The 25,151-nt window shown below is 39.0% G+C and overlaps 1 long non-coding RNA gene across 1 annotated transcript; it reads right to left on the bottom strand.

The window, feature by feature from the left end:
- Positions 1-19,704: 19,704 nt before the first annotated feature.
- LOC306667918 lies at positions 19,705-24,580 on the bottom strand. Its single transcript, XR_013765677.1, has 3 exons — positions 24,440-24,580; positions 23,925-24,147; positions 19,705-19,853 (listed from the first exon to the last, which is right to left on the bottom strand). It is a non-coding gene; the product is annotated as an uncharacterized lncRNA (long non-coding RNA).
- Between the last annotated feature and the right edge of the window lie 571 nt (positions 24,581-25,151).

Below are 25,151 nucleotides of genomic sequence, written 5' to 3'. Positions count from 1 at the left end.
TGAATATTTCCCCAAATCTGTTTTTAAATTACTATGCATTTGCTGAATTAATAAATGTAGCATAATAAATTTGTAATATGCAAATGTTTTTGTTTTAGTGATAGCTAAAATATCTCTTTATGTGGTTCTAATTTTCTTAGCGCAGGATTTGCCTAATTCTTCCTTTCTATTGTGAATGTTTCTCCCAGGGCTCTCCTCTTCTTCCATTCTGGAGACTCTCAAGTGGCCTTTGGAGGTTTCATCTTCCATCATTGAGCTTACATTTGTTTGGAGGAATAATAGTAAAATATTTAGGGCTGAAAGTGATGCCAGAACTTAATGGTTCATACTAAATTAGAAGCATAGCCTGTCCAGAAAAATTTTGTATTTATACTTAGATTGTTGTGTCCTAAAAGACAAAGTAAACGTAAATTTTATGTAGTTATTAACTCTGTTGGAAAGGTTGAGAGTAAGAAGATATTTGTTGCACCCCTTTAATCTCAGGATGAGCTTACTCCCTCTATGGTGTTATTTGGGTTGTTTTTGGTGTTGACTCTCTTAATCCAGCACATGGTGGAATTGTATTTTTCTGCTCATTTGAAAGTAGTTTCATCTGCAACTTGCTTTCTAAATGAAGTATTGGCAAAGATTTAGTGTGATTTCCAGAAGCTTTAAAATTCACACTGAAATTCAACAGGGTCTTTTCTCAGTCACTGTGATATGGAACATCATGACCAGCTATGGTCATCATGATCTGTGGGTGATGTAACTAGTGTCATAGTTGTATCACCCAAGGTATGTACATCTGCTTCCTTGCAGACCCATGGTGGACATGCACAGGACAGTGGTGCATCTTCAGGTGTGTGTTGATACAGTAAAGTCTAGTCTACCTCTCAAGAATACCCCATGAGGAACTCCAGCATCTCTTTGACACATACACCCTCTGACCCCCACTTGCAGGAGCCCAGCCTCCCTATGCTCCCTGTATCCATCTCTCATGTTGATTCTGAGTTATCTTCAAGAATCATTAGCCTCTTACTATTTCCAGAGGTTACTCAGTTTTAAGATAACTTTGTTTTCAATGATAGTCTAATTCACCTTTCCTTTTCATCTAAGAGGTTGAAAAACCAGAGTGGGGTTTGAAACAAAACTTTCAAGTTCGAATCTACCTAAAGCACATACATATTGTCTGTAGTATTGGTATTAATCATGGGAAATTTTTATACCTCACACTTGGCGTTTCTTTTTCTCTTTCTGTTGTTAACTCCTAAATATTTATTAGCTCCTAAATATTTATAGGTTATGTTTTACAATACTTACATATTTCTTTTCAGGAAGACTTATTCTTTATTTTTTATTAAGATGTTTTACAGAATGAAAAGATTGTGCAGCTATAAATAATACAACAAATAACTATGTACCCAACATGCAGTGAAAGCTGTGAAATCTGAGAATCAAGCTGGTGCTTTCTGCCAATACCACTTGCCAATCACATCCTCCATCTTTGGTGCCTGCTCCTCCCAATTCTCTTTGTATCACATTTGGTTTTGACAATGAACGAGCATTTCCTTATCCTTCTTAACACATTCGTATATATCTTCAAGTGTAAGAATTTGCTATTTTATTTTTCATCTTTCAGTTTTGTTTTTAAAAACAATTATATGAACATTGTTGAAGGCACATTCTCACATAGGTATGAGAGAGTTTCTCTTGGATTTTTGGGTAGGAGTGAAATCATTGTCATAACACACAGAGACTTTCACTAATGGACTACCAACTTGTTCAAACTGGTTGTGCCAGTTTACACTTGTTTCAAAAGTGAAAGGGAGTTTTCACTGTTTTATACACTTGTTATCACTTGTAATATAAACACAGTATATAAACACATTGCTTGTGAGTATAGAATATCATGCTTTTGGTGTTAGTTTGCATGTGTGGATTACTTGTAAATGTAGTGGCTTTTAATTGATTGCCACACAATTTTTAGTTTCAGCTTCTTGCTGAAATTATTGATACTCTTTATTTTTTGATTTCTTAAATTTTTTACAGACTGCATTTTGATTCATTGTACACAAACGGGGTGCAAAATTTTCAGTTCTATGGTTGTGCACAATATAGAATCCTCAGAAATCTTGGAATGGACCCACCTTTTGACCCACTTATACCACTCCAGTTTATATCCAAAGGACTTAAAATCAGCTATACTACAGTAACACAGTCACATCAATGTTTATAGCAGCTCAATTCACAATAGCTAGATTGTGGAATCAACCTAGTTGCCCTTCAACAGATGTATGGATAAAGAAACTGTGGTATATATGCACAATAGATTATTATTCAGCCATAAAGAAGAATAATATTATGGCATTTGCAGATAAATGGATGGAATTGGACAATATCATGCTAAGTGAAATAAGCCAATACCCAAAAAACAAAGGCCAAATGTTTGCCCTGATAAGTGGATGATGATATATAATGGGGGTGGGGGTGAGCAAAGAATGATACTCTTAGTGGTTATTTGAACTTTGTTAAGCTTATCCCATGTGTACTAATCAGTACTTATCTGTTATTATTCTTCTAGATAAATTCAATCTCCATTGTCACTAATTATTTTATCCAAGTTATTTAAATATACATGTGTGTGTTTACATGAATGCACTCAATATGTTTCAGGGCCCCCATAACCTAAGCTAATGCCCACTTAGCATTATATACATGTTGGTAGACAACACCATTTGTATGGCTAGTATGACATTTTATTTATTTTATTGTATAATATATCACATCTGTAATGTAATTATTATTCATGTAATTATTATTCCCTTCTAAGTTGAGAAAATTAAATTAGAGAAAGATTTAGCAACATGCCCTAGCCCATGTGTCAGGAAGTCTACGATTTGGTCCTGTGCACGTGATTTCAGAACTACTCACCCTTTAGAAAACTTTATAGTATTTTATAATGTTTAATATTTTTAAGACATTCCTTCCAAACAAGTTCCACATTAAAACAAAATGTATACAGACAGGGCCATAACCAAGCCAGGCAAATCTATAAGGCATGGAAAACATGCATAATCAGGACACTCACTTCCTTGCTCATCTAATTTCAAAATACTGCTCCACCTTCAATCCTTGTCCCAAAAAGTGTGATATTTTCAACACACAATAGACCAAGCATGAAAAATGCACTTTTCTCTTTATGGAGGGCTGCACATGGTAAGGCAGAAAACCTGAAAGTGGATTCTTGCTGCAGCACAACTGCGCTCCTCAGATTGCCAGTTTGAACTCTAGGACTTATTCACATTGATGGGAAAGTAAACATTCTGAGGTCACTATTAACACAATTCATGATCAAGCATTAATGGGATACTTGCCTGTTTTATGAATTAGAAAATCAAGTCAGAATTTAAAAAGATGAACTGGAAGTTCAAGTGGTGTTTTATAATCAACTATCTTAAAATTCACTGAATAAAATTGCAGATTATTTCAGCACTGAAACTGGATGGTTTTTTTCTAACTCCTACTGGATACAGGAAAAAAATGTATTCTCTCATCAACTCAACCACTACGTTTTTCCTTCAATCAAATCTGACCTGTGCAATACCACCTGAATATCCAGTGAAACTGCAAAATTCCCTATCCTGAATATTATTGCTTATGTATACAAAGATATATGCACAAAGATATTAAGGATTTCCTTATATGTAATAGCAAAGCACTAGAAACCACCTAAACCTCTATCACTGAAGATGTATATAGATACATGCATTGAACAAATCAAGTTGTAGACCAACACATATCAAAGGACCCCATTTATTCATTTCACACACACATGCTAACTCATAAGCAAATACATATTAAAATCTATTATGGTTTTCTAAATACCCACAGGAAGACAAATGGAAAGGTGCAGCTCATATTATTGATAGTGAACAAAATACAGTGGCAGAGAACACAAATGTGTGTGTATGTATGTGTGTGTGGGTGTGTCTGTGTATGAGAGAGAGAGACAGAGAGAGAAATAGATCAGGGTACAAACAGATGGGGACTGAAATAGAGTATCTGTATAGGAGTTCTATACGTATTTTATCATTTAAATCTTATATAAGTAGATATTCATATATTATTTATGAAAATTCTAAAAAGACAAAAGATGAGAAAAAATACACATGCATGAAAAAGATACCACATAACTTTGGAAGGGGTTGAATGGGTCTCCTCAGCTGCCCCTTTCTTCCATGCCCTATTTTGGACCTTCTGAGATCATCTGAGCATGTCCAACCATAAAAAGGAAGAACGGATTCCTCCTCCAAGTATGTTTTACTGAGTGCCCCATAGTATGTACACAACTGGGTCAAAACCAATTTGATGGGTAAAAACATAGTTACTCCAAATTCCCTACCAATTATGTGATTACCTTTTGGCCTCAAAAAGAGCCAATTGGCCTTCTAAAAGAACAACCAAGTTCTCTGGGTAGTGATCTAGGTAGAAACTATTGTCCCAGATTCTACAACATCCTAAGATTATGGCAGAACTAGTCAGAAGTAGCTCAGGAATGATAATGGCCTCAAAAAACAGCAGTGTGATTATTTGGCAGGTGTCATTTCACCCAAAACCAGTAGTAGCTAGAAGTCAATGCAGATAGAATTAGGTGAGGTACTGTTTCCCCTTTCTCCATACCACAAACATTCTAGGCCTAGGGTTTCAGTTGCTTAACAAATTTACAACTTATTACTCACTTAAAACCTGGATTGGGGTTGGGGTTGTGGCTCAGTGGTAGAGTGTTTACCTGGTACATGTGACGCACTGGGTTCAATCCTCAGCAACACATAAAAATAAATAAATAAAATAAAGGTATTGTCCATGGGATGGGGATATAGCTCAGTTGGCAGAGTGCTTGCCTTGCAAGTACAAGGCCTTGGGTTCAATCTCCAGCACAGTGCAGGGGAAAAAAAAAAAGTAATGCCATCTACAACTACAAAAAACAAACAAACAAAAAACCTGGATGATACATCACAGATGCTAAGTCACTAAGACTCAGCTATCTTCCTGTAAACTACAAGGTTCGATTTCATCTTATATAGCCTTCCTCTTTTCAGGGGACTATAGCAAATAGTCCAAAATCTCTGGAAAACTATAGCAAAGCTATGTGTGAACCTGGACAGGATAGATGAAGTGCACCCTCCCATTACTATCTCTGGAACTGCCCTGCCTTCTAATAGGTGTATTCTAGAATATCAGATTTGATTCAAGCATTACAGAACTTATCACTAAGTCACATTTTGCAGTATGAATAGTCTAAAAAGTTGAATTAAATAGAAAGCATTAGGAAAAAAAAATCACACTTCAGCAAAAGTTCAGTCATGACTTTCATGTATACTATGTGACTTTTCATTAGCAAAATTAAAAATAACCTCTGTAGAGCATTGGCTTAATAGATCACTTTATAATCTTCTTTTTTTTGCTTTGGGGTTAAAATTGTATTCTTTAAATACTAAGCAAAATAGTTACTAAAACGGACAATCTTCAATGGTTAATGAGTGTGAGTAGAAACACTCCTAGCAGGTACCCAATGTCTTATCCTTTCTACTTTATCTACCAAGCATCTACTGAATCCTGAAGTAGACATAAAGATGGGAGGCAGAATGGAAAATGGCAAAGAGGCTCTCAAGGCTTATTTTGATGGCAGCACTACTATACAGTTATGTCATCTTCTGCAAACTACTTAACCTCTTTTATCTTTAGTTTTCTTACCAGTAAAATGGAGCTATCACTTTCTACTTTATAGGGCTATAGAAACAAAGAAGGAAGCTCACAGATGCAGTGCATCTCATAGTGGACTGCACGAAGAGAATACTCAATGAACGGCAGTCATCGTTACCTGCTAAATTACCACCACCATCACCATCATTTTCATAATCTTGCTTAAAACTCAAATACAGTGTATAAGCTTCTAGTGCAATTAGATACACATGCGAATACTGATCTCACACACTTACATATTTGTCTCAGGTTAACCTCAGGAACTCACACAATACCCTCACAGTGCCTTCTGATACTTATATAATATTCCCACTGAGGCATCTGACATACAAATAAGACTATCACTGTGACCTCTAACACTCAGGTTATATCCTCAGTGGGACTTCTGACACTATGTTATAACCACACTGTGGCTTCTGACACATAATATCCTCAATGGGGCCTCTGATACATAAACACTCACTGTGACCTCTGATATTCACATAATAGCATCACTGTGGCCTCTGACTCTCACATGATACCTCAATGTGGCCTCTGACAGACACATACTATCTTCACAGAGGCCTCACTGGGGAAGTAATATCCTCACTGGGGCCTCTGATTCTCACCTTGTACCTCACTGTGTCATGTGAAACTCAGAACATCCTATGACCCTGAGAGTCACATCATATCCTCTGATACTCACATAGTACACACTGTGACCACCTTCACTCACATAATACTCTCACAGTAGCTGCTGTCACTGACATAAGATCTTCAATGTGACCTCTGACACTCACAAGATTACCCTCACTTTTACCTCTGCACTTACCTAATACCCTAACTGTGGTCTATGACATTCACATAATATACTCCCTGTGACCTCTAATAGTCATATAATAAACTCACTGTGGCCTCTGACACTCATACAATACCCTACTGTGAAACCAAACTAATATCCTCAATGTGACCTCTGTCACTCGCATAATAACCTCACTGTGATGTCTGTCACTCATCTAATAGCCCCACATGGCCTGTGTCACTGACATAATGCCTTCACTGTGACCTCTGACAATCATATTATATCCTCCCTGTGATCTCTGACATTCAAAAAATACCCTGATGTGGGTACAGACACTTTCATTGTATCCTCACTAGTGTCTCTGAATCTCACCTAATACCCCCTCACTTTGGCCTCTGGCATTCACAAAATATCCTCACTTGGCCTCTGACACTGACTTACTATCCTCAGTGTGAACTCTCACACACAAATACTATTCTCGCTGTGACCTCTGACACACAGTATCTCCACAGAGGCTTCTGACATTCACAAAATATCCTCACTGGGGCCTCTGATACTCACCTTATACCTCATTATTACATATGACACAGAATATCCTCACTGTGACACTGATAGTCATATAATATCCTCACTCTAACCTCTGACAGTAATAGAATAACTTCAGAGTGGCCTCTGACATTCACAAAATATTCTCACAGGAACCTCTGACACATAATACCCTTGTTGCCTCTGACACTGAAATCATATTCTCACTGTGGACTCTGACACTCACAAAATATCTACACTCACATAATATCCCCACTATGGCCTCTCACACTTGAACAAGAAATTCACTGTGACCTTTGACACTGACATAACATATTTACTATGAATTCTGACACTTGATGGTACTTTAACTGTGCTCACTGACGCTCACATAATACCTTCACTGTGGCCACTGACACATAATACCCTTACTGTGACAGAATTCTGACTCACATAAAAACCTCACTTTGACTTCTGACACTGATGTCATATCCTCACCGTAGCCTTAAACACTCCCATAATACCCTTCCGGGGTCTCTTACGCTTACAAAATAAACACAATGTGAGTTCTGACACTCACATAATATCCTCAGGGTGACCTCTGACAATCATTTAATAACCTCTGTGTGGCAACTGACAGAGATAATATCCTCACTGTGATCTCTGACACTCACATAATCCCCTCCATTTGATGGCTGATAATACTCACTATGACCTCTGACAGTCACATAATACCTTCAATGTGGTCTTGTAAACACACATATTACTGTCACAGTGACCTCTGACACTGACAACATATCCTTCCTGTGATCTCTATCACTGAAATAATACCCTCAGTGTAAAATCAGGAACAATCATAATACCCTCAACGTGGGCCCTGACACTGACATAATATCCTATTTTTTTCTGATACTCACAAATTTCCTCACTGTGGCCTCTGACACTCACACATCCTCACATGGCTTCTGTCATGCACACAAAACCCTGACAATAACCTCACTGTGATTTCTGACACTAATAATATATCCTCCTGGGGCCTGTGATATGCACCTTATACCTCATTATGGCACGTGACACTCACAGAATATCCTGTGACTCTGACAGTCACAATATACTCTGTGGCCTGACATTCAAAATTATCCTCATTTGGCCACTGATACTGATATAATACTCTCACACTGACCTGTAACCTCACTCTGACCTCTGACACTTACATAATTCCCTAATTGTGTTCTATGACACTATGATGACATCCTGTGATCTCTGACACTCACATAATACCCTTACTGTGGCCTTGGACAAACACATAATACCCTACTGTGGCCCCTGACACTGACATAATATTATCACCTGACATCAATATGAATTTAGCTATATAGATTCATTGATGTAGATTTATTGATATTACTTCATCAATATAGACTCATTGATATTGAGTTATCAATATATTCAAAAATGTACATCATCAAGAGCCATTCATGAATTTGGATTATCAGTATCGATGCAGTAGCTCTTTGTTGACTCTGCTCCTACTGGATACATGACTCTTCCTTGGGCTACAAATTTCTTAACAGAAAATAAAGTTTGAAACAAATAAAGGTTGACTGTTGTTGGACCATGGCCTCCGAATGAGATTCCTACTTCCAAAATCCTAGAAGGGTGCCTGCTATATATTTTCACCAATAATGGTATATCAGAGCACAACTTCTCAAAGGCCAGCATGGGCACGAATCTCCTGCAGAGCTGGACAGACCAGAGCCCTATGCCAGATATTCTGAACAGGGAGAGGGCCACAAATTGCAAGATTGTCCAAGAGCAAACCATGCTTGAACTGAAAGGGCCTCAAGTGCTTTGGCCTGGGTCCTAAGGACTCTAAAATCTCTGAAGTTGGTCACAATGCTCCCTGGAAAACCTAAGGGACTCAAAAGAACAACTTTTTCCAAGGAATGCAATAGACTGAACTTTCCCACAACTGGTCCTCACACACTGATGGTTATGTTTTCCAAAGAAGACAAAACCAGGAAAAGAGGTTGAGGTGCTGAGGGAGATATGATTCCAGGTACTGCAAGTGAGGTTGAGCTTTATCAACAGCCCATTCTCTCACCAGAGACAGCCTGTGTCCTCCAGGGTACTAAAGAAAGAAGTGACTGGTGAGTGAACCTATAGCTCTGCCAGTGGAGCCTGTGCTAAAAAACCTGCCCACAGGAAGTTTTTCTGCTAGAAAGAAATGGTGCAGTCTAGAGTTCAGCAACAGAAGGCCCCCAGTCCAGGGAGGGAAGGGTGGCTACCTGGGGCAGGTACCAGGGCTGCAGAAGGGCTGTGATGCTGGGACTGCATTTTCCCTGTTACTCCCAGGGGGAACACTGGCACCTGGGAAACATCACCAGAAAAAAGGAGGGAGACTCAGGGCAAAGAGGACATGGTTGGTATAGTCAGATTCGGGTAAGAACAAGGGGTGTGTGAATATTTAATGTGGAGGGTGGGTTCAATCCCTGTTTGGGGGTATATGAAAAGCAAGCAACATGAATGAAATCTGAGCTTTTATCTTAAGAGCAACCCTGCTTACTGGGTAACCCCAAAAAGGAGGACCCTCTGAACTCTGGAGGGATGTCCTGGTATAAGCATGTATCAACCAGGACACCCTGAACATCCTTCCTGTGACCCAGAAATGATATGGAACATGAGTTTCTAACTTGTGTCTCTTCATTTTTGGGAAAATCATATTCACCGAAACATCACTGTGGTCCCCAAAATGTATAACTCTTGGGTTGGAAATGCCTCATAAAGGAAAAATATTTCACCACAAATTAAAGCATTACACAGGAGGGAAACAATTTTTAAGCCTCTCTTTAAGCTTGTTGCATTTTAACATGGAATTGACCTCTTTTTTCAGCTACATCTTCCAAACAATTTAATACTTTTATGCCACTAATATTTGTCTTTTACTGATATCTAGAAAACACATGTTAAGATGTATCATTTTCAGACGAATATACCTAAATATTTTCAATTAACATTATTTCTACTACAAAAAAAAGCCTATAAGTCACACAACTTGTACTATAGAGGAAGGCTGATACAATCCTATTTGGTTTCACATAAATACCTTAAAATATGGTTCCAACGTTTTTTTTAAACGGTGCTCATTTTCTTTCAAATTACTTCCAGAAGTGAAGGTCTCTCTGATGTTAACCATGTGTACACTTCAGCTTATACTTCAAAGAGTATTCCCCTCCTGGGAAGTGACTTCTGTATACAAATCATGGAAAGCTACTTAGACAAAGAGGTGGGGATGATTAAAAGGAGCCAGACTCAAATTTATACCTTAAGAAAAGCAGAAGCAGATGTCAAGTGACTCATCTGTGTATATTTTAGAAATGGGTTAAATTATGCATGTGCATTTCATCAGGACATTTAAAAAATTCCCAACTTTTTACTGTGGCTATTGTCAATGAAAACTTTAGAAAATGAGAAAACAAAACAAAAACTTTAACTTACATTCTGGTATTTTATGCTAGACACCATGACTCATTACAATTGTAACATCTTAATGATTCTTCACCTCTGTCCCTTGAAACAGGAAAATCTATTTTGTACAGTGGATACATTCTCATGGGCCAAAAGAAATTGAGAGGAGAAATTTAGGCAGAAATCTCAGGTTTCTTGTTTGTTTCCTTAGGAAATGATATTATCTTCTAATGAATGACACAGAACACTGTTTAAAGCAATAGTCATATATTGATTTCCCATAAGATATCCACAAAAAATTCTAACAACCCATGTAAATACATGTGATTTCTGTAGCAACTACTCTGTGAACGTGGGTCACAATGACAGATTTTTACAACAAATCCTGATTCCTGGAGTTATTGTGACAATGCCACTCTTTGATTATGTAAACATGTCAAAGTCAAGTATTCAGTTATACCATGGATCAAATCACATCTCTTCAGCACATGATGAAGTTAACAGCTCATAATAATGACCAAAAAACAGCAAGTCTACATAACACTAACAATATGGAAGCCATCTGACAACATAGTAGAGAGTTAAAGCCTACGATCAATGGTCACTGAATTAAAATGTCTGGGATTGTGTTTGCATTAAATCCACCTGTAGTGACAGAAATCCCCACCAAGTGGAGTTGCATCAAGTTTCACTTTGAAAATTTCTTGGTTTCTTGTACTCCCCAATTATTTTTATATCTGTCCAGATCCTGATAGGACTTAACTATTTACCGTCTCAAAATTCTAATGTAACTGTTTATAAAGCAAGTAATATAAAATAAGTCAATCACTTAAAGTTGTTAAAAAAAAATCAGCTCGCTCAAAAAACCCAGAGCAGTTCAAAAGAAAGAAAAAAAAATCACTCAATTAAGTCAGACAAAGACGGACAAAACCTCAAGAAGTAGAAGTGCCACAGTTTGAACTCTGAGAGATCTTCAAACTTCCATCAAATTCTGGATTGCTTTTTTTTTTGTTTTCTTTTTCCAAACCACCACCAATACATTTATTTGAAGGAAAAGGGGTCAAAATTTATCAACTTTAAAACTGGGTAGGAAAAGATAGACACACTGATCTAACTTCTGGGCATTCACAACAGCACAGGCAACCAGATCTGGCACACAGATGAGGGAGACAAATTCCAATTAGTTACATGATCTCTCACTCAGAGGAAAGGGTTCTCACCCTATCACAGAAGTAGCACTGAGAAAAACAAAGGTAGAACACAGTCACAGCCACCTAGCACAGTCCTCAACAAGTTGGTGCCTGGGTGAAGATGGATGCCCTGTGTACCAGGTAGGAGAGGGATGCCCAGCTGAGTCAAGGTATCTGGGGGGTGGGTCTGACTATTATCCAGTGCCCATTCAATGCAGGTCTCCACTGTCCTGGTCCTCTCCACAGGCAGACTCAGCAAATTTGGGAAGAAAGGGAATTCTACCTAATTACCCAACCCACTATTCCCTCTCAAGGTAACACAGCTGACCCAACCCACCCATCCACACCCCCACCTTATTTGGCTTATTATTGCCACTCAGCACTTTATTTTAATGTCATTCTCACCCTCAAAGAACAAGTTTTCAGCATTAAAAATTGACTACTGGTCTGGCAGTAAGGCATCTAAGGTGATCCCTGCTCTATAATGAGTTGTGCTTTCATATAATGCCCTCCTTTAAGTGCAAATGGAATCTCGGACTTGTCTCTAACTAATGGACTATGGTGAGGGTTGATGGGAAGTCATTCCCTAGATTAGGCTACATTGTCTGGGTACTGATCTGGTGATCGGTAAGAGAGCAAGAGAAAACCAAAACAATTAATGAGGACATTCCCCCCAAACCTTTGCACATATCTGCCCATCTTCAACCCTCCCACCTCAGTTCCCATCTAAGGAAATCACTATTCCAGTAGGGCCTTAAAAATTCTTGTACACCATCTATACATCAGCAAGCAAATACATGCGCAAGGATATATTTTTCTCCCTTTTAAAATGTTATAAATGCCAGTGATTAGGGAGGTTGAGGCAGGAGGATCATAGTTTTATCCTCAGCAACTTAGCAAGGCTCTCAAAAGTAAAAAATAAAAAGAGCTTGGGATGTGACTCAGGGGTCAAGTGCCCCTGGGTTAAATCCTCAGTACCAAAAAGAAGGGAAAAAAAAGTTACAAATGAAAGCATATTAAACATATCTTTCGTCATCCTTTTCCCTTTATCTTAAATAGGATTCTGTCAGTACAAATAGAGTTCACTCTCCCTTTTAATGATCATATTGATCTCCACCATATATATGTACCATGATGTTTTTGAATCCGTTTCTGACTAAAGGGAGAACCATTTAGACTTTAGATAGCTTTAGGTTTGTAAAACCTATCACACCACATCAAGTACAGCTAATTCCTACACATGGAATTTTGATTGGTCAAAGGACATGTATATTGATAATTCTGCTAGACCAGTTTTACCAATTTATACTCTCATAGGCAAGCAGTGTGGATGCTGCTCTCCTCACCTCTTTGCCAAGCCAGACATTATCAGGCTGACATCAACTTTTTATATTCCAATTTAAGCTCTCTACTCACAGGTCAGTCTCCTCACCATCCTCAAGCTCCTCAGGTAAATCTGAAGTCTCCCCAGAGACAGTGGGATCCTACCTAGATCATGAAGGACACATAGGCTTTGTACAGAGTACAAGGAGTCCCACAAGGGAGATGAGGACAGGCAGTATGCTGGGACAGGAAAGCACAGGACATAGTTGGTGGCAGGCTAATTTGAGGAAAGGAAAATAATGACTGACAAAGTGGGGCCCTCACTTGGAAGGAGTTAGAGGGTCAGTGGACAGAGCACTAGATTGAGGGTTAGAATGTCCACTTCTGGTACTTGCCCAGTGGTCTTGAGAAAAACTACTTTATAAGTTTCCTCACTTGCAAAACCTAAGAGGTCAGTCCTGAAACCACTTTCGGTAGCTACAGAACTGTGTGTTCAAAGTAAATTTTAGGGTCAAGACTAATGTCAAACAAGCAAAACTGCAGGGGCAGAGGGGGACAGGTAGGAATTCCTCAGCCCCATATTCTAGACACTGCACTCTGACAAACGAGGGGTGCCAAGAAACTGTTGGGATTATGTGAAGTATGATTGGAAAGCAAAGCCTACGTAGCTAAGGTCCTCTTCAGTTCCCAAAACTATACCGATTCCATGTTAAACAACGAGCCTTTAGCCTTCATTTCTATTCTACTTGACTATAACTCATTCACTCAGTCAACATGCATTCCCCAAGTACCTACTAAGTCTAAGATACTGTTGCTGGAGTGTGGGAAACAGGTTAATGGTACAAAGACTCTTCCTTCTGAGGTTCAATTTCTATACGGAAGAGAAACAGAGAAATGAACCAAGAGATGTATGTGTCACAGTAATGAGGGCAGGAGGGAGAAGTATAATGAGTGGAGAGAGACCACTCCACCCACAAACCCCCCCCCCAGTCCAGGCAGGGCTTCCACCTAGCCCTTTCAGATCCATATTCTCAGAGATCACTTGTCTCTTCTCTGAAATTCTGCAGCACTTTGAATCATATGTAATTGCCTGCTTCCTATTAGCTATTTTAAGGTACAGGTCTTGTCTTGCTTGGACCATAAGCCTCTTGGGGGACCACACCTATCTGGGACAGCTATCCTAGGGCTGCATATCTGCTGGTTGCTGTAACACTGCCATTTTAGAATTGCAAATGCATTCTTAAGCCTTGCTTAATTTTCCCAACAGAACGGACTAGAATTTTTAAGTAAAAAATTACATAAAAAGAGCAGAATCAAAGGAACAAACTCAACAAAACTGGATATGGTAAAAAGTAACAACCTTCAGGTAGAGACCAGACCTTTGGGATAGAAGCTAATACTAAAACAACTAGCCAAAGCCAAAACAATGGGAGAAGGACCTAAAGAGATTAAGTATGGGAGAAATTTTCCATCCCAGGACAGTGAACAGGCAAGGATGTGCAGAAGAAAGGGCAGAGTCCCTGTCCCAGGAGTTCTCACTGTTACCTCCTCCCTGGATTAAGGGCTGGGCCTTCTGTCCCTCCCCATCACTCACCCCAGCCTTTGCACACCCTCAGTCAGAGCAATGCTCTACTCTTGTCATTTTCAGGCTTAAAACTGTCACCAGCACGTTCACTATCAAAGGGCCCCTCACCCTCTTTTTATAGCAGAAAAATATGGATATTTAAGTTTTTCTTTTTAATGTCAGGTTTGACAATTCCTACATACCAGTTGTACTTTAATTAGCCACAACTAAAAAAGTACCAAAAATCTGTGACACCAATGTTCACACCAGTACTATCCACAACAGCCAAGAGTTAGAAATAGCCAAAATGACTGGACAGATGGATACATAACCAAAACATGTTATATCCACACAGTGAAGTACTACTTAGTCACTAAGAAGTAGACACACGCTACAACAAGAATTAACCTTAAAAATATCAGGTAAAGAAGAAGCCACACACAGTAGGCCACATGTCCTATGATTCCATTTATATGGAATATCCAGAACAGGGAAATCCCAAGAGACTTCAGAGATTCATGGTTGCCAAAGGTGGTGGGTAAGCAGCAGTGGGAAGTGTCAGTGGTACAGGCTGTCCTTCTGGGGTGATGAAAATACCCCAGAACTAGAAGTGATGATGGCTGCACAACACTGAACACACTGTTACTGTATTAACTGTACATTTTAAAATGGTAAATTTTATATTATATGTATTTTGTCACATTAAAGAACACTACAAGTTCAATACAATTTTAAATTGTATTGTAAACTTGCAACTACTCATCTTTAAAATGTAACTTGGAAAACATGAGCTATGAACACTGGAAAACAAACCCACACACAAACAGGTGAGTACACACTCCCACATGAGGCTGGGTAGATGCAGACTCTCAGAACTCCACCACTCCAGTTACTAAGGACAGCAGTGATGAGGACTGTGAACTGCACTGTTTTACGTATTCACATGTTACCCTGAGAGAAAATTAGCCTTTACATGAGGTAATGAAAGTGCAGAGGGGTCACATAACCTGTCGAAGATAAAACTGCAGAGCCTCAGAACCTCAGTGTGAAGGTAATCTCATTTCAGTACATATGTCTTGGCCGCATCTCCACTGACCCACAAGGACAGACCAAACCATTTCCTCCGCTGCCTACCCAGAAGAGCACCACCACTCACACAGAACCACCTGGGGCCTCTGCATGTACAAAGCTTCCACCAGAGCCCCGCTCAAGCACTGTCCCTAGGTGTTCTCAGGCCAGCAGAGCCTTCACTCTGTTCCAGAGGCCCTGGGAGGGAAGGAAGAGAACTAGGGCCTCCGGGGTTCTATATAACCTGCCTCACTCCAGTCACTCTACCTACAGCAATCTTTCCTTAGCACAAGAGGAAAGAACTGCTTTCATGCCCCCAGAAAAACCAAAGGTGCCCCCCACTCTGTTAGTGAACAACAGCAACTGTAAACCTGCAAGCAGTAAGATCAGATCAGTGGAACCATTCTGATTGGCCACCACAGTGTTTCAAACACTAAAACACCTGAATGTGTTCTCTAGGGTATCCTGTCCCCAGGGTGCCACAGAGTTCTTGTGACCAATGACTTCAGATCTGTAAACTGACTCACTCATTAATCTCAGGTATTGCTCTTCCTATCATTATCGGTCACATAAAGAAAACCATGACTGGAAAAGATACCGAGAGAAATAAAAGACGTTAACACAGACACCTCATTTGAATGACCCTCACTTCTAAGGTTTAAAAAAAGATTCCATATATAATTTCAAAGGTAGAAATAACCTTAAAATTAAAATAACTTCAAATCACAGCACAACTAAATTTGAAAAAGGTTCCTTCTCAGTATTTGCTCTTTTAAATAGAGAAGGGGCTCTAGCAGTGCGGGGACCAGTCAGGCATATGGTCCCTGCTGTCAGCTGATTCCTGTGATTTCTGAACAAAGGTCAGGGACATATGTTTTAGGTTTACCTTCATATTTCAACCGCAAAATGAGACATTCAGTGTTGAGTTATTTCTGTTCAGCTGACACTACTACTAGGGTCAGAAAATAAACCCTAAAAATAGAAAAGGAAGGTGATGCTGACTGAAAATATTATGATTGACCTGACAAAACAAGAGGTGCTCTTGCTTTCCCAAAGCTTTGGCTCTCTGGATTAGCAGAAAGAGATCACTGGTTATCTTCATTTGTAAAAAGTCTGTAAAGGTGCCCTGCAAATCCACCTGGTACTTGCCACGCCATAAAATAAGATCTGAGTTAATATTCACAAACCTCAGCAACAAAATATAAGGGTCTTAATTTGGCATGTGGAGTGTTTTACCACAAAAATTTATTTTAAATCAAAGGCCTGAAGAACAAATATTTACATTTAATAGTAATCAAGGGCTGGGAGATAGCTCTGTTGGTAGTGTGCTTGCTTTGCAAGCACAAGGCCCCGGGTTCAATCCCTAGCACTGCACCAAAAAAAAAAAAAAAAAAGTAATCAAAATAGAAAGATAAACAGTTAACTTAAGGTACTGCATATGAAACATTTTCCACAAATAACCATAGCCTTAGCTCAGTTACTGAAAACTTTGTATAAATTAAAATTCTGACTTCTAAATCAGTTGAAAAGTATAAAGGGCTCATGTTAAAGAAACTCAAGAGAGAAGACTCTTGTAAACAATCTTTTTTTCAATGAAAACACACACCTATATAAACCAGGTATACTGGAATTTCTTAAAATGAACACTTGCACAGAGGCTGTGTATTCTGTGTGAATACACAGAAACAAGTTACCTTCTCTCACTCTGAGTCTGTCTCTTTTCTGAGGCTGAGCTCCAGGTTTATTTTAGTGTGCAAATACAGGTCATACAGGAAAGAAAGAAAATCATTTTTATGTGTAAAAGGGGACACATTAAAATGCCATCAACTGGGATTTTACTTAGTGCTGGTTCAACTTGACTTTGATCTGCAATATCTATGTGGACAATTTCAACAGTTTTCCATGTGTTTGGATCCAAACTGTGTACTTATAAATGACAGAGAGAAATGAAACAAGAAAATCTAGATTATTCTTATTAGCTAAAACTATTACACTTACATAATATCTATCTTGAATCTAGCACACATTATGGAGAAAAAAACTGCAAATTATGTATCAAGTTTAGCTGTGTGAAATCTTGAGGGATCTGGAAATTATTAAGCCCTTAAGCACTGCCCAAATAAGGGGGGTGCACTGAAAAATGAACAGAAATCTGTCAATATCTTTTTATCCTTTTGTTAGTCCTTAAATATAATTTATGTAACCAAATGCATCTGACATGTGTTAACTCAAATGATAGACAACAAAGTCTTGAAAGCTGTTCAGTCATATGCTAGCATGGGAGCCTCAGAATCAGGCTTCAAGCAGCACCATATGCTCCAAAGTCTCTCCTGAATTTGTTTAACCCAAAGTGGTTTATTTTCAGTAGGAGGTTGATTCCTCTAAACTTTATGTTGGTCATATATTTCTGAAATTCTATGAACCAATTAAGTACTGTTTAAAAACCGCCAACAGATACACCCACTTGAGAGCTGAAAATGCCAGATTAACACAAAGAAGGATTACAACATACCAAATCAACTCATTTAGGCCCTAAATTTTAGAGAATTACTATGAAAAACAACATGAAATGTCAAATGACTTGAAAGAAAACTAAAGTACTGTAAATTAAAATTCAAAAGGTCTATTAAAAGGCATCAATTACAAAATAGAACAGTAAAAGAACAGTAAGAATAAAATTTGCCACAATTATTAACTTGCAATCCTCTCATAGTATGTCCCATGATTAGAACAGTGTAGGTGTAAAACTGGGGAGTGCATCAAAAATCCAACTATTGGAGCCCACTTTAGAGCTTGTGACCCTTATCTACATTCCTAATGAGTTCCCAGATGCTACTGTTGGTCCAGGGACCACAGGTTCTCAGTGCATCCACCAAGTATGCCAGATGCCCTTCCAAGTTTCCCATCAAGCCTTAAGGATTACACATCTGAGTTGTCACTGATGTTCCTGAAGTATGCTTTGGGGATAAATGTGCATTACCTTATAATAAATCAGGGGCTTGTCAACATTTTTGTAAATTATTCAAAGGGTCACAAACCCTAACAAAGACAAATGTCAAGTTTCATTTAAGTTCAAACAGATAATTATGCAAATAAATAGGGGTCCAGACTTATCTTGACTGTGGTGTAACACAGTAATCATCAGGTTCTAGCAAGACTCATACAGCTGTGTTCAATCTACATTAAACAGTGCCAGACAGCTGCACTTTTTTAGTGTCTCCATTCCTGGAGACAGGTGTCTGTTTTCTGACAGCTGTCACCTCTTAGGTTATCAGTTTTTGTTTTTGTTTTTGTTTTTTTTTTTTGTCCCACTTTCAGTTTGCTGCTTCTAATCTCCTGACAGCCCGAGGAAAACCAGACAAGCAAGCAGGAACTGTGTACAAGTAACAGAATGATCCAGAAACTTTAATGAGGTTTGCTACACATATCTTAATTTCACAAACAGCTTTTGCTTTTTTCATCTCTGGCTCTACTGCAGGTGGCTGCAACTGCAGGACACAGGTCCTCTATAGGTGATATATTTCAATGGCACAAGCAAATCAAGGAAGACAATAAGCTCTCATGGTTAAATGTTGGTCAGACTGTGTCTGGAATACTGTTTTCAGTTCAAAGAAACAACTATGACATATACAGCAATAAGACTAGTTGGTAAGGAAGTCTAGAGGTCCTGTTATATTAGGCCAAATAAATGTGCTGGGATGTTTAAAATTATGATCTTTGAAAATGGAACAAAATGTCTTGGCAGGTAGCAGGGTTGGTAGGAGAGCCACCATCAGAAAGTCTAAAAGACTGCTACAGGCAGGACAGGCCAGACTCGATATTCACTTCCCAAGTGGGATAAAGTGTGAACAATGGGCAAGCATTAAGGGAGAGCAGATTCTGGCTTAAAGAAGACAAATGTTTAAAATGTCCAACAGTAAAGGAGTTACTTTTCTAGGCAGTGAGCTACTTAACCTGAAAAGCACTTAAGGCTGGAGTCTCATTTCTCTGAGGTGGTGTAAAAAGAATCCATGAACAGGTTAAACTTTACTCTTTTGGGAGACTGAATGCAGGGTGCTTACCACAGTGCTAAATCTCCAACCCCTCAGTAAATATTTTGAGACAGGGTCTGGCTTAGTTGCTTAGGGCTTCTCCAAAATGTTAAGGCGGGACTTGAACTTGCCGTCCTCCTTTGGATTTCATTCTTCAAACTCTGCCAAAACAAAGCAGTATAACAGAAATTTGTTTGCAATTGATTATCTGTAATATACCACAATTCATTTTGCTACAATACTGAAATAAAAAAATGAACATGACCAAGATATGTATGAGTTTAGATTAACATATCAAAGTAAATTATGCCAATAAAATAATTCAGAATCACCCCCTAAACAGAACCTGGCAAAAAACCATAATGCTAAAATCATAAAAGAATCCATATTACCCTTGAATGGTTTTAAAACATAGATCTCTAGATTTAAAAGATCTTTACTTTATATCCAATGATTCAGCTGTTAGGACTCTTGAATCTGAAAATAAAATTATGCCCTTTATGCAAGGGAGTCTTTGCAATTCCTACAACCCTAAGCAAGTTTTTTTAAACTGCAGGAAAGAAAGCTACCTTTCCTGAATCCCAATGATCATTTGTACTGAGTGTCCCTGTTGTTCCAGGACTCCAAAGATGCAGTTGCAGCAGTTCTTATAAGTAAAGAAAGGAGGAAAAAAAAAGAAAAAAAACCCTCATCATTGAAAATTACTGGTTAGGATGCCCTCATGAAATTTTTAGATGGTTTCATTCACCACATACATGCTGTGCATTTTGTTTTTATGATACATATCTTGAATTTCATGAAAAAAATGTTTCCAGAAACTGTTTCTCTACTACCCAATTTTTCAAGTTTAATAAGATAAAAGTAAGGGATATCCTTTCAAACTAATATTAAAAAAAATTTTATTAAGGAAACTACCTTGAACTTTATAAATACAATAACTTTTTCCAGGGTAGATTCAATAAGGTTGATAGGTGTTTGATCCTGTCCAAGAATTTTGTTATTGGACACACCTTTAGGGTATGTTTATAGTTCATTTTACCTATAATGCAGTATTGAGGAATTATTTTAAAAGTTTATTATTGTTACTATACATAAGAATACTGCGTTTTCTCTAGGTTTTTACGGAGAGATCCCTAATTTCCACCCTTAACTATTTCTGCCATAAAGTCTGAAAACCAAAGTCATTTCTGGATATTAATTGTCTTATAATACTGAGTTCCAAGACAGCAAATTCCTTTTCCCCCTACTTGGTTCCCCTTAGTCTTTTATTTAAAAAGGAGGGGGAAAATACATACACACACACACACACATCACTTCACAGGCAACTCAATTGTCATTTTACTGAAAATTCCCAATAATTTTACTCATTCCAATTTCTCTTCAGCTACTATCTCCTTCCTTTTATCTTAAAGTAATTGTTTCTTGTTTACATTAGTGATGATTTGTTTTAACCTAGACATTCTGTTGGCTTTCTTTTACACAATGTGAAGAGGGTATTAGTATGCACCAGAATGTCACACTGTTTTCATTTCAGCAGCACCTTCGCCCCCTCTCCATATTCCCCTTAAATATTTACCCTGAATGTTCACATAATCTTAATCTCCAACAAGAATCAAACATACCTCCTGTTATTCCCTCCCCCTCAACTAAGTGTCACTTATCACTCTTTCTTACTGACAATAACAAAAATGATGACAATCTCAAAGTTACAAGGGTCACTAGTTTCAATTCTCAAGAGTAAACTTGTTCTAAGTCCCTCCATAGCTAAAAATCCTGAATTATCTTAGTTGTTCCTTCAGGGTGCATACTAACTTGCTCTCAGTGAATGGGATATACACTGGGGGAGGAAAAGTTAGAAAGACAGATGTGGGGACACATTTTCAGGGATTGGAACACTATGTTATGAATTAAATGAATTAATCAGGCAAAAAGGGGTCCCAAAAGGTTATTCCATGAGGTAAATGATGTAAGTACAGTTGTCCAGAGGTGGTTAAAAGCACTGAGGGTCAGAAGAATGAGGAAAACAAGTATTCTGAGAGTCTCTTCAACTGTTATTAATAAAGGCCTGAATCAAGGGGACTGTAGAGAAGAAGGTATAGAAAGGAAAGTATTCCCTGAAGTTTCACATAACCAAAAGGAATCATAGTTGAGTAATTTCAACAAATACATACTAGTATGATGATCCCCATTTTTGTTTAGTAGCACATTCAAAGAAAATTCTTTACAAAATGAAAGTGATTAAGACATTCAGAGTGATGCGTTAAGAAACTTCAAGATTTGCATAGTAAAAAAATAAATGGGAAAAGGAACTGATAGGTTGTGATTTTACAAAAGCAAAATTCAATCTTCAGAGCAATTTGAAAATTTACAAACTTCTCTGAAAATCCTTGTGATTTTTTTTTTCCATTTCACTAATGGCAACTTCATCTACTGCTTTAGTAATAAATGGAAGGGAATTAACACACCCTGAAAGTCATTTATGACCTTTTAGCTTTTATCAAAATTAGAGTTTTGTAGGACAAAAAATATTTGCCAAAGTATTTTAGTTTACCAATATCTTTATATAGGAATGACCTATTCACTGCTTCTGACCAAAAACAATTTTACAAAGTTGACTGGAAAAGTAGGAAGACATCATTTTCTCATTCAACATTAGTGAGTACTTAAACTTATGCTAGGCCATATTCTGTACAAGAAACAGGGAATGCTTAAATAAGAAACAGCCTTTACCTAAAGAAAAGTCTGTTTAAAAAAATCCCTAGAAAAGACATACAAGAGAAGTAAACATCCAGAATGGCAATGTACACCTTTTGAAAAATAATTAAGACTTTGGGCACAATTCAAATTCATTATCTCAGTGTATTTAAATTTTCATAGCAAAAGGAAAGGTTTGCAAAAAGGCTAGTGTACAAATTCTCAGTGGTAACTACTTTCCAAGAGCTAGTTTGGTACTACTTATATAATTGTCGAAGGATCAACTGAACACTTAATTCACATTTTTGGAAGGACAAGGTAATTCCAATAGAAGAAAAAAAAAATGACTAGATATATGACATAAAAGCATTCCTACAACTCTCTATGTGGTTTGGGCCAAGTAAATTTCCTCCTATATTATATCCTCAATTTGTCTTAATATCTGCTATTACCTACATCAGATATTAAAATAACAAATGCACGATACACTGCTAAAAAAATTGGAGGAAAAATTTTAAATAAACCCAAAGTTCAGTATTATAAATCAGCTTTCATTACAAAACTTCACTCTACAGAAACAAGCAAAAATATCTTTTCACAGAATCCTTGTCACTGAAAAAAAAACTGTAGGTTTTCATCAGTTCATTTAACAAGTGTTTTTTGAGCACCTACAAAGTGCTAGGGACTATTTAAAAATCTGGGTCTAGGAGAGTGAGGAAAAGGGGCAAATTTGTGGAGCTTAACTGAATTAAGAATACATTTAGGGCTGGTGTGTGGCTCAATGGTAGGGTGCTCGCCTAGCAGATGTGAGGCTCTGGGTTCAATCCTCAGTACCATATAAAAATAAATAAATAAAAGTATATTAAAAAAAGAATACATTTAGGAAAATAGGAATTCACTGAGGATGTATTATTTGAGCAAAGACCTAAAAAGGTGAGTAACTGAACTGAGGGAAGCACACTTCAGGCAGAGGGAACAAAAGTAAACAGCTCCTCAACTCAGCTCACATGTGGATCATTGAAGGAACAGCAAGGAATCTTTAGAGGCTGAACTGGGCACATAAAAAGTAGTAAATGGGGTTACAGCAGGGAATAAAACAGTGTAAGGCATTGCAGGCTATTGTAAAGACTGATTTTTGTTCTGAAGAGACAGTCTTTGGATGGTTTTAAGCAGGGAAGTGACATGAGTAACTTTTTAATAGTTGGACAATTAATGCTAAAATTAAGGTGTTTGGAAACAGCTGCTTTAAGTCAAAAGATTTTTTTAAAGAATTTAAAATGAACACATGAATTTGGGAGGAAAACAAATAAAACATAAACAAATAAAACATAAACATACTAAAAATCTCTAGCTGCCCATGAAAGGGATATTGAGGTCAGAAACCAGGTGTGACAGCTTAACATTTATTGCCAACACGATTTTCTGTGATGTTAACAGACCCTGATATTGAGGAAAACTAAAGTTTTCAACAAAATCACTTGGCCGCTGATGTACCCCAAAAACCCTCCGTTTGACAGGGCATGTGTTTAAAGACTCACCTTCACCTCCTGAAGTAGGTAGGGCCCGGAGAGCCAAGCCATCTGGGGAGTGAGACTCGTGAGCAGGGAGAAGGCTCTCCAGTGATGCAACGGAGCTGCCCAGCGTTGCTCGGCTTATCTGGTCTACTGGCTGCCACATGAACTTCAGGGCGCCCACCTCTGGGTGTCAGGGTTGCCTTCACCTGGCAATCGCATCTCCCTAGGGTGACAAGCAGACGCCACTCTGGGCGATAAATCACGCTCAGGCCAACACATTTCCCCGACCGCGCCCCGCCCCCCACGCCCCACTGGAAGCTGCGGTTCCGCCCACTGGCGCGCCTGGGACTGGCCCCCAAGGAGACTCGGGTGAGCATGGTCCCAGTGGAAACTTCCCGGCGGGCCTTCCAGAGCCACACGCTGGGGTCGTCAGGCCGCTATCCGCGCAGGAGGAGAGGACCACCGTGTTACCACCGCAACACCCGAAGGGTCTGGGGGCCAGGCCGATGAGGGCCCTGAGGAGGACTGAGAGTGCTCACCTGGGAAATGGGGAGCGGCTGGTCGGGAGCTCAGTACGTCTTAGGCATATCCGCCATTTCTCAGTTAAAGAACCTCCCACTGTCGCAGTCCCAAACCCTTTTCACGCCCACCAACACACTCACAAGTCCTTGGTCATGACCATCTTCCGGGATCTCGCAGCTGCCGCTGCTACCTCCTCCAAAGACGCATGCGCGGTCCCGCCCTCCCCCCCTCCCAGCCACCCCCCCTCCCAGCCACCCCCCCTCCCAGCCACCCCCCGCGCCTGCGTGGTTCTTCGCAGCAACCGGGTGCCTCTGCACGCCAGGAGGGCGCTAACTCCGCCCAGTTGTACGCCCCACCCCAGGCTTACGAGCCCTTCGCTGCAACTGCTGGGAGCACTGGGGCACCAGTGCCTTTTATTGCTCCTGCCCAATCTCCTAGCCCACACGCCTTTGGACTTTCAGACTCTTCAGCTACCATGGGCGCTGGAGGCTTGTGTGCAGCCTAGGCTTTCTGGTGTTTCAGGTGCTTCCTTGAAAGGTGTTTTGTGGCTGTCAGTGCTGTCCTCTCACTGCTCTAAGAGGAGGAACATCTAAATTAAGATGTAAATCCTGAACAGCAAGATTGCAGAATAAAGGAGGTCACTTTCCTTGCTGCTCTGCAGGTTGAAGCCAAGAAAGGCTACTTCTACCCAAGGTGAGTGAACAAAAAAAAGCAATAACAAAAAAAAGG

The sequence above is a fragment of the Sciurus vulgaris genome, assembly GCF_902686455.1.
Source record: "Sciurus vulgaris genome assembly, chromosome: 8".
Lineage (NCBI taxonomy): Eukaryota > Metazoa > Chordata > Mammalia > Rodentia > Sciuridae > Sciurus > Sciurus vulgaris.
The sequence above is the reverse complement of the archived record's forward strand: the minus strand, read 5'-3'. Positions and strand labels throughout refer to the sequence as shown.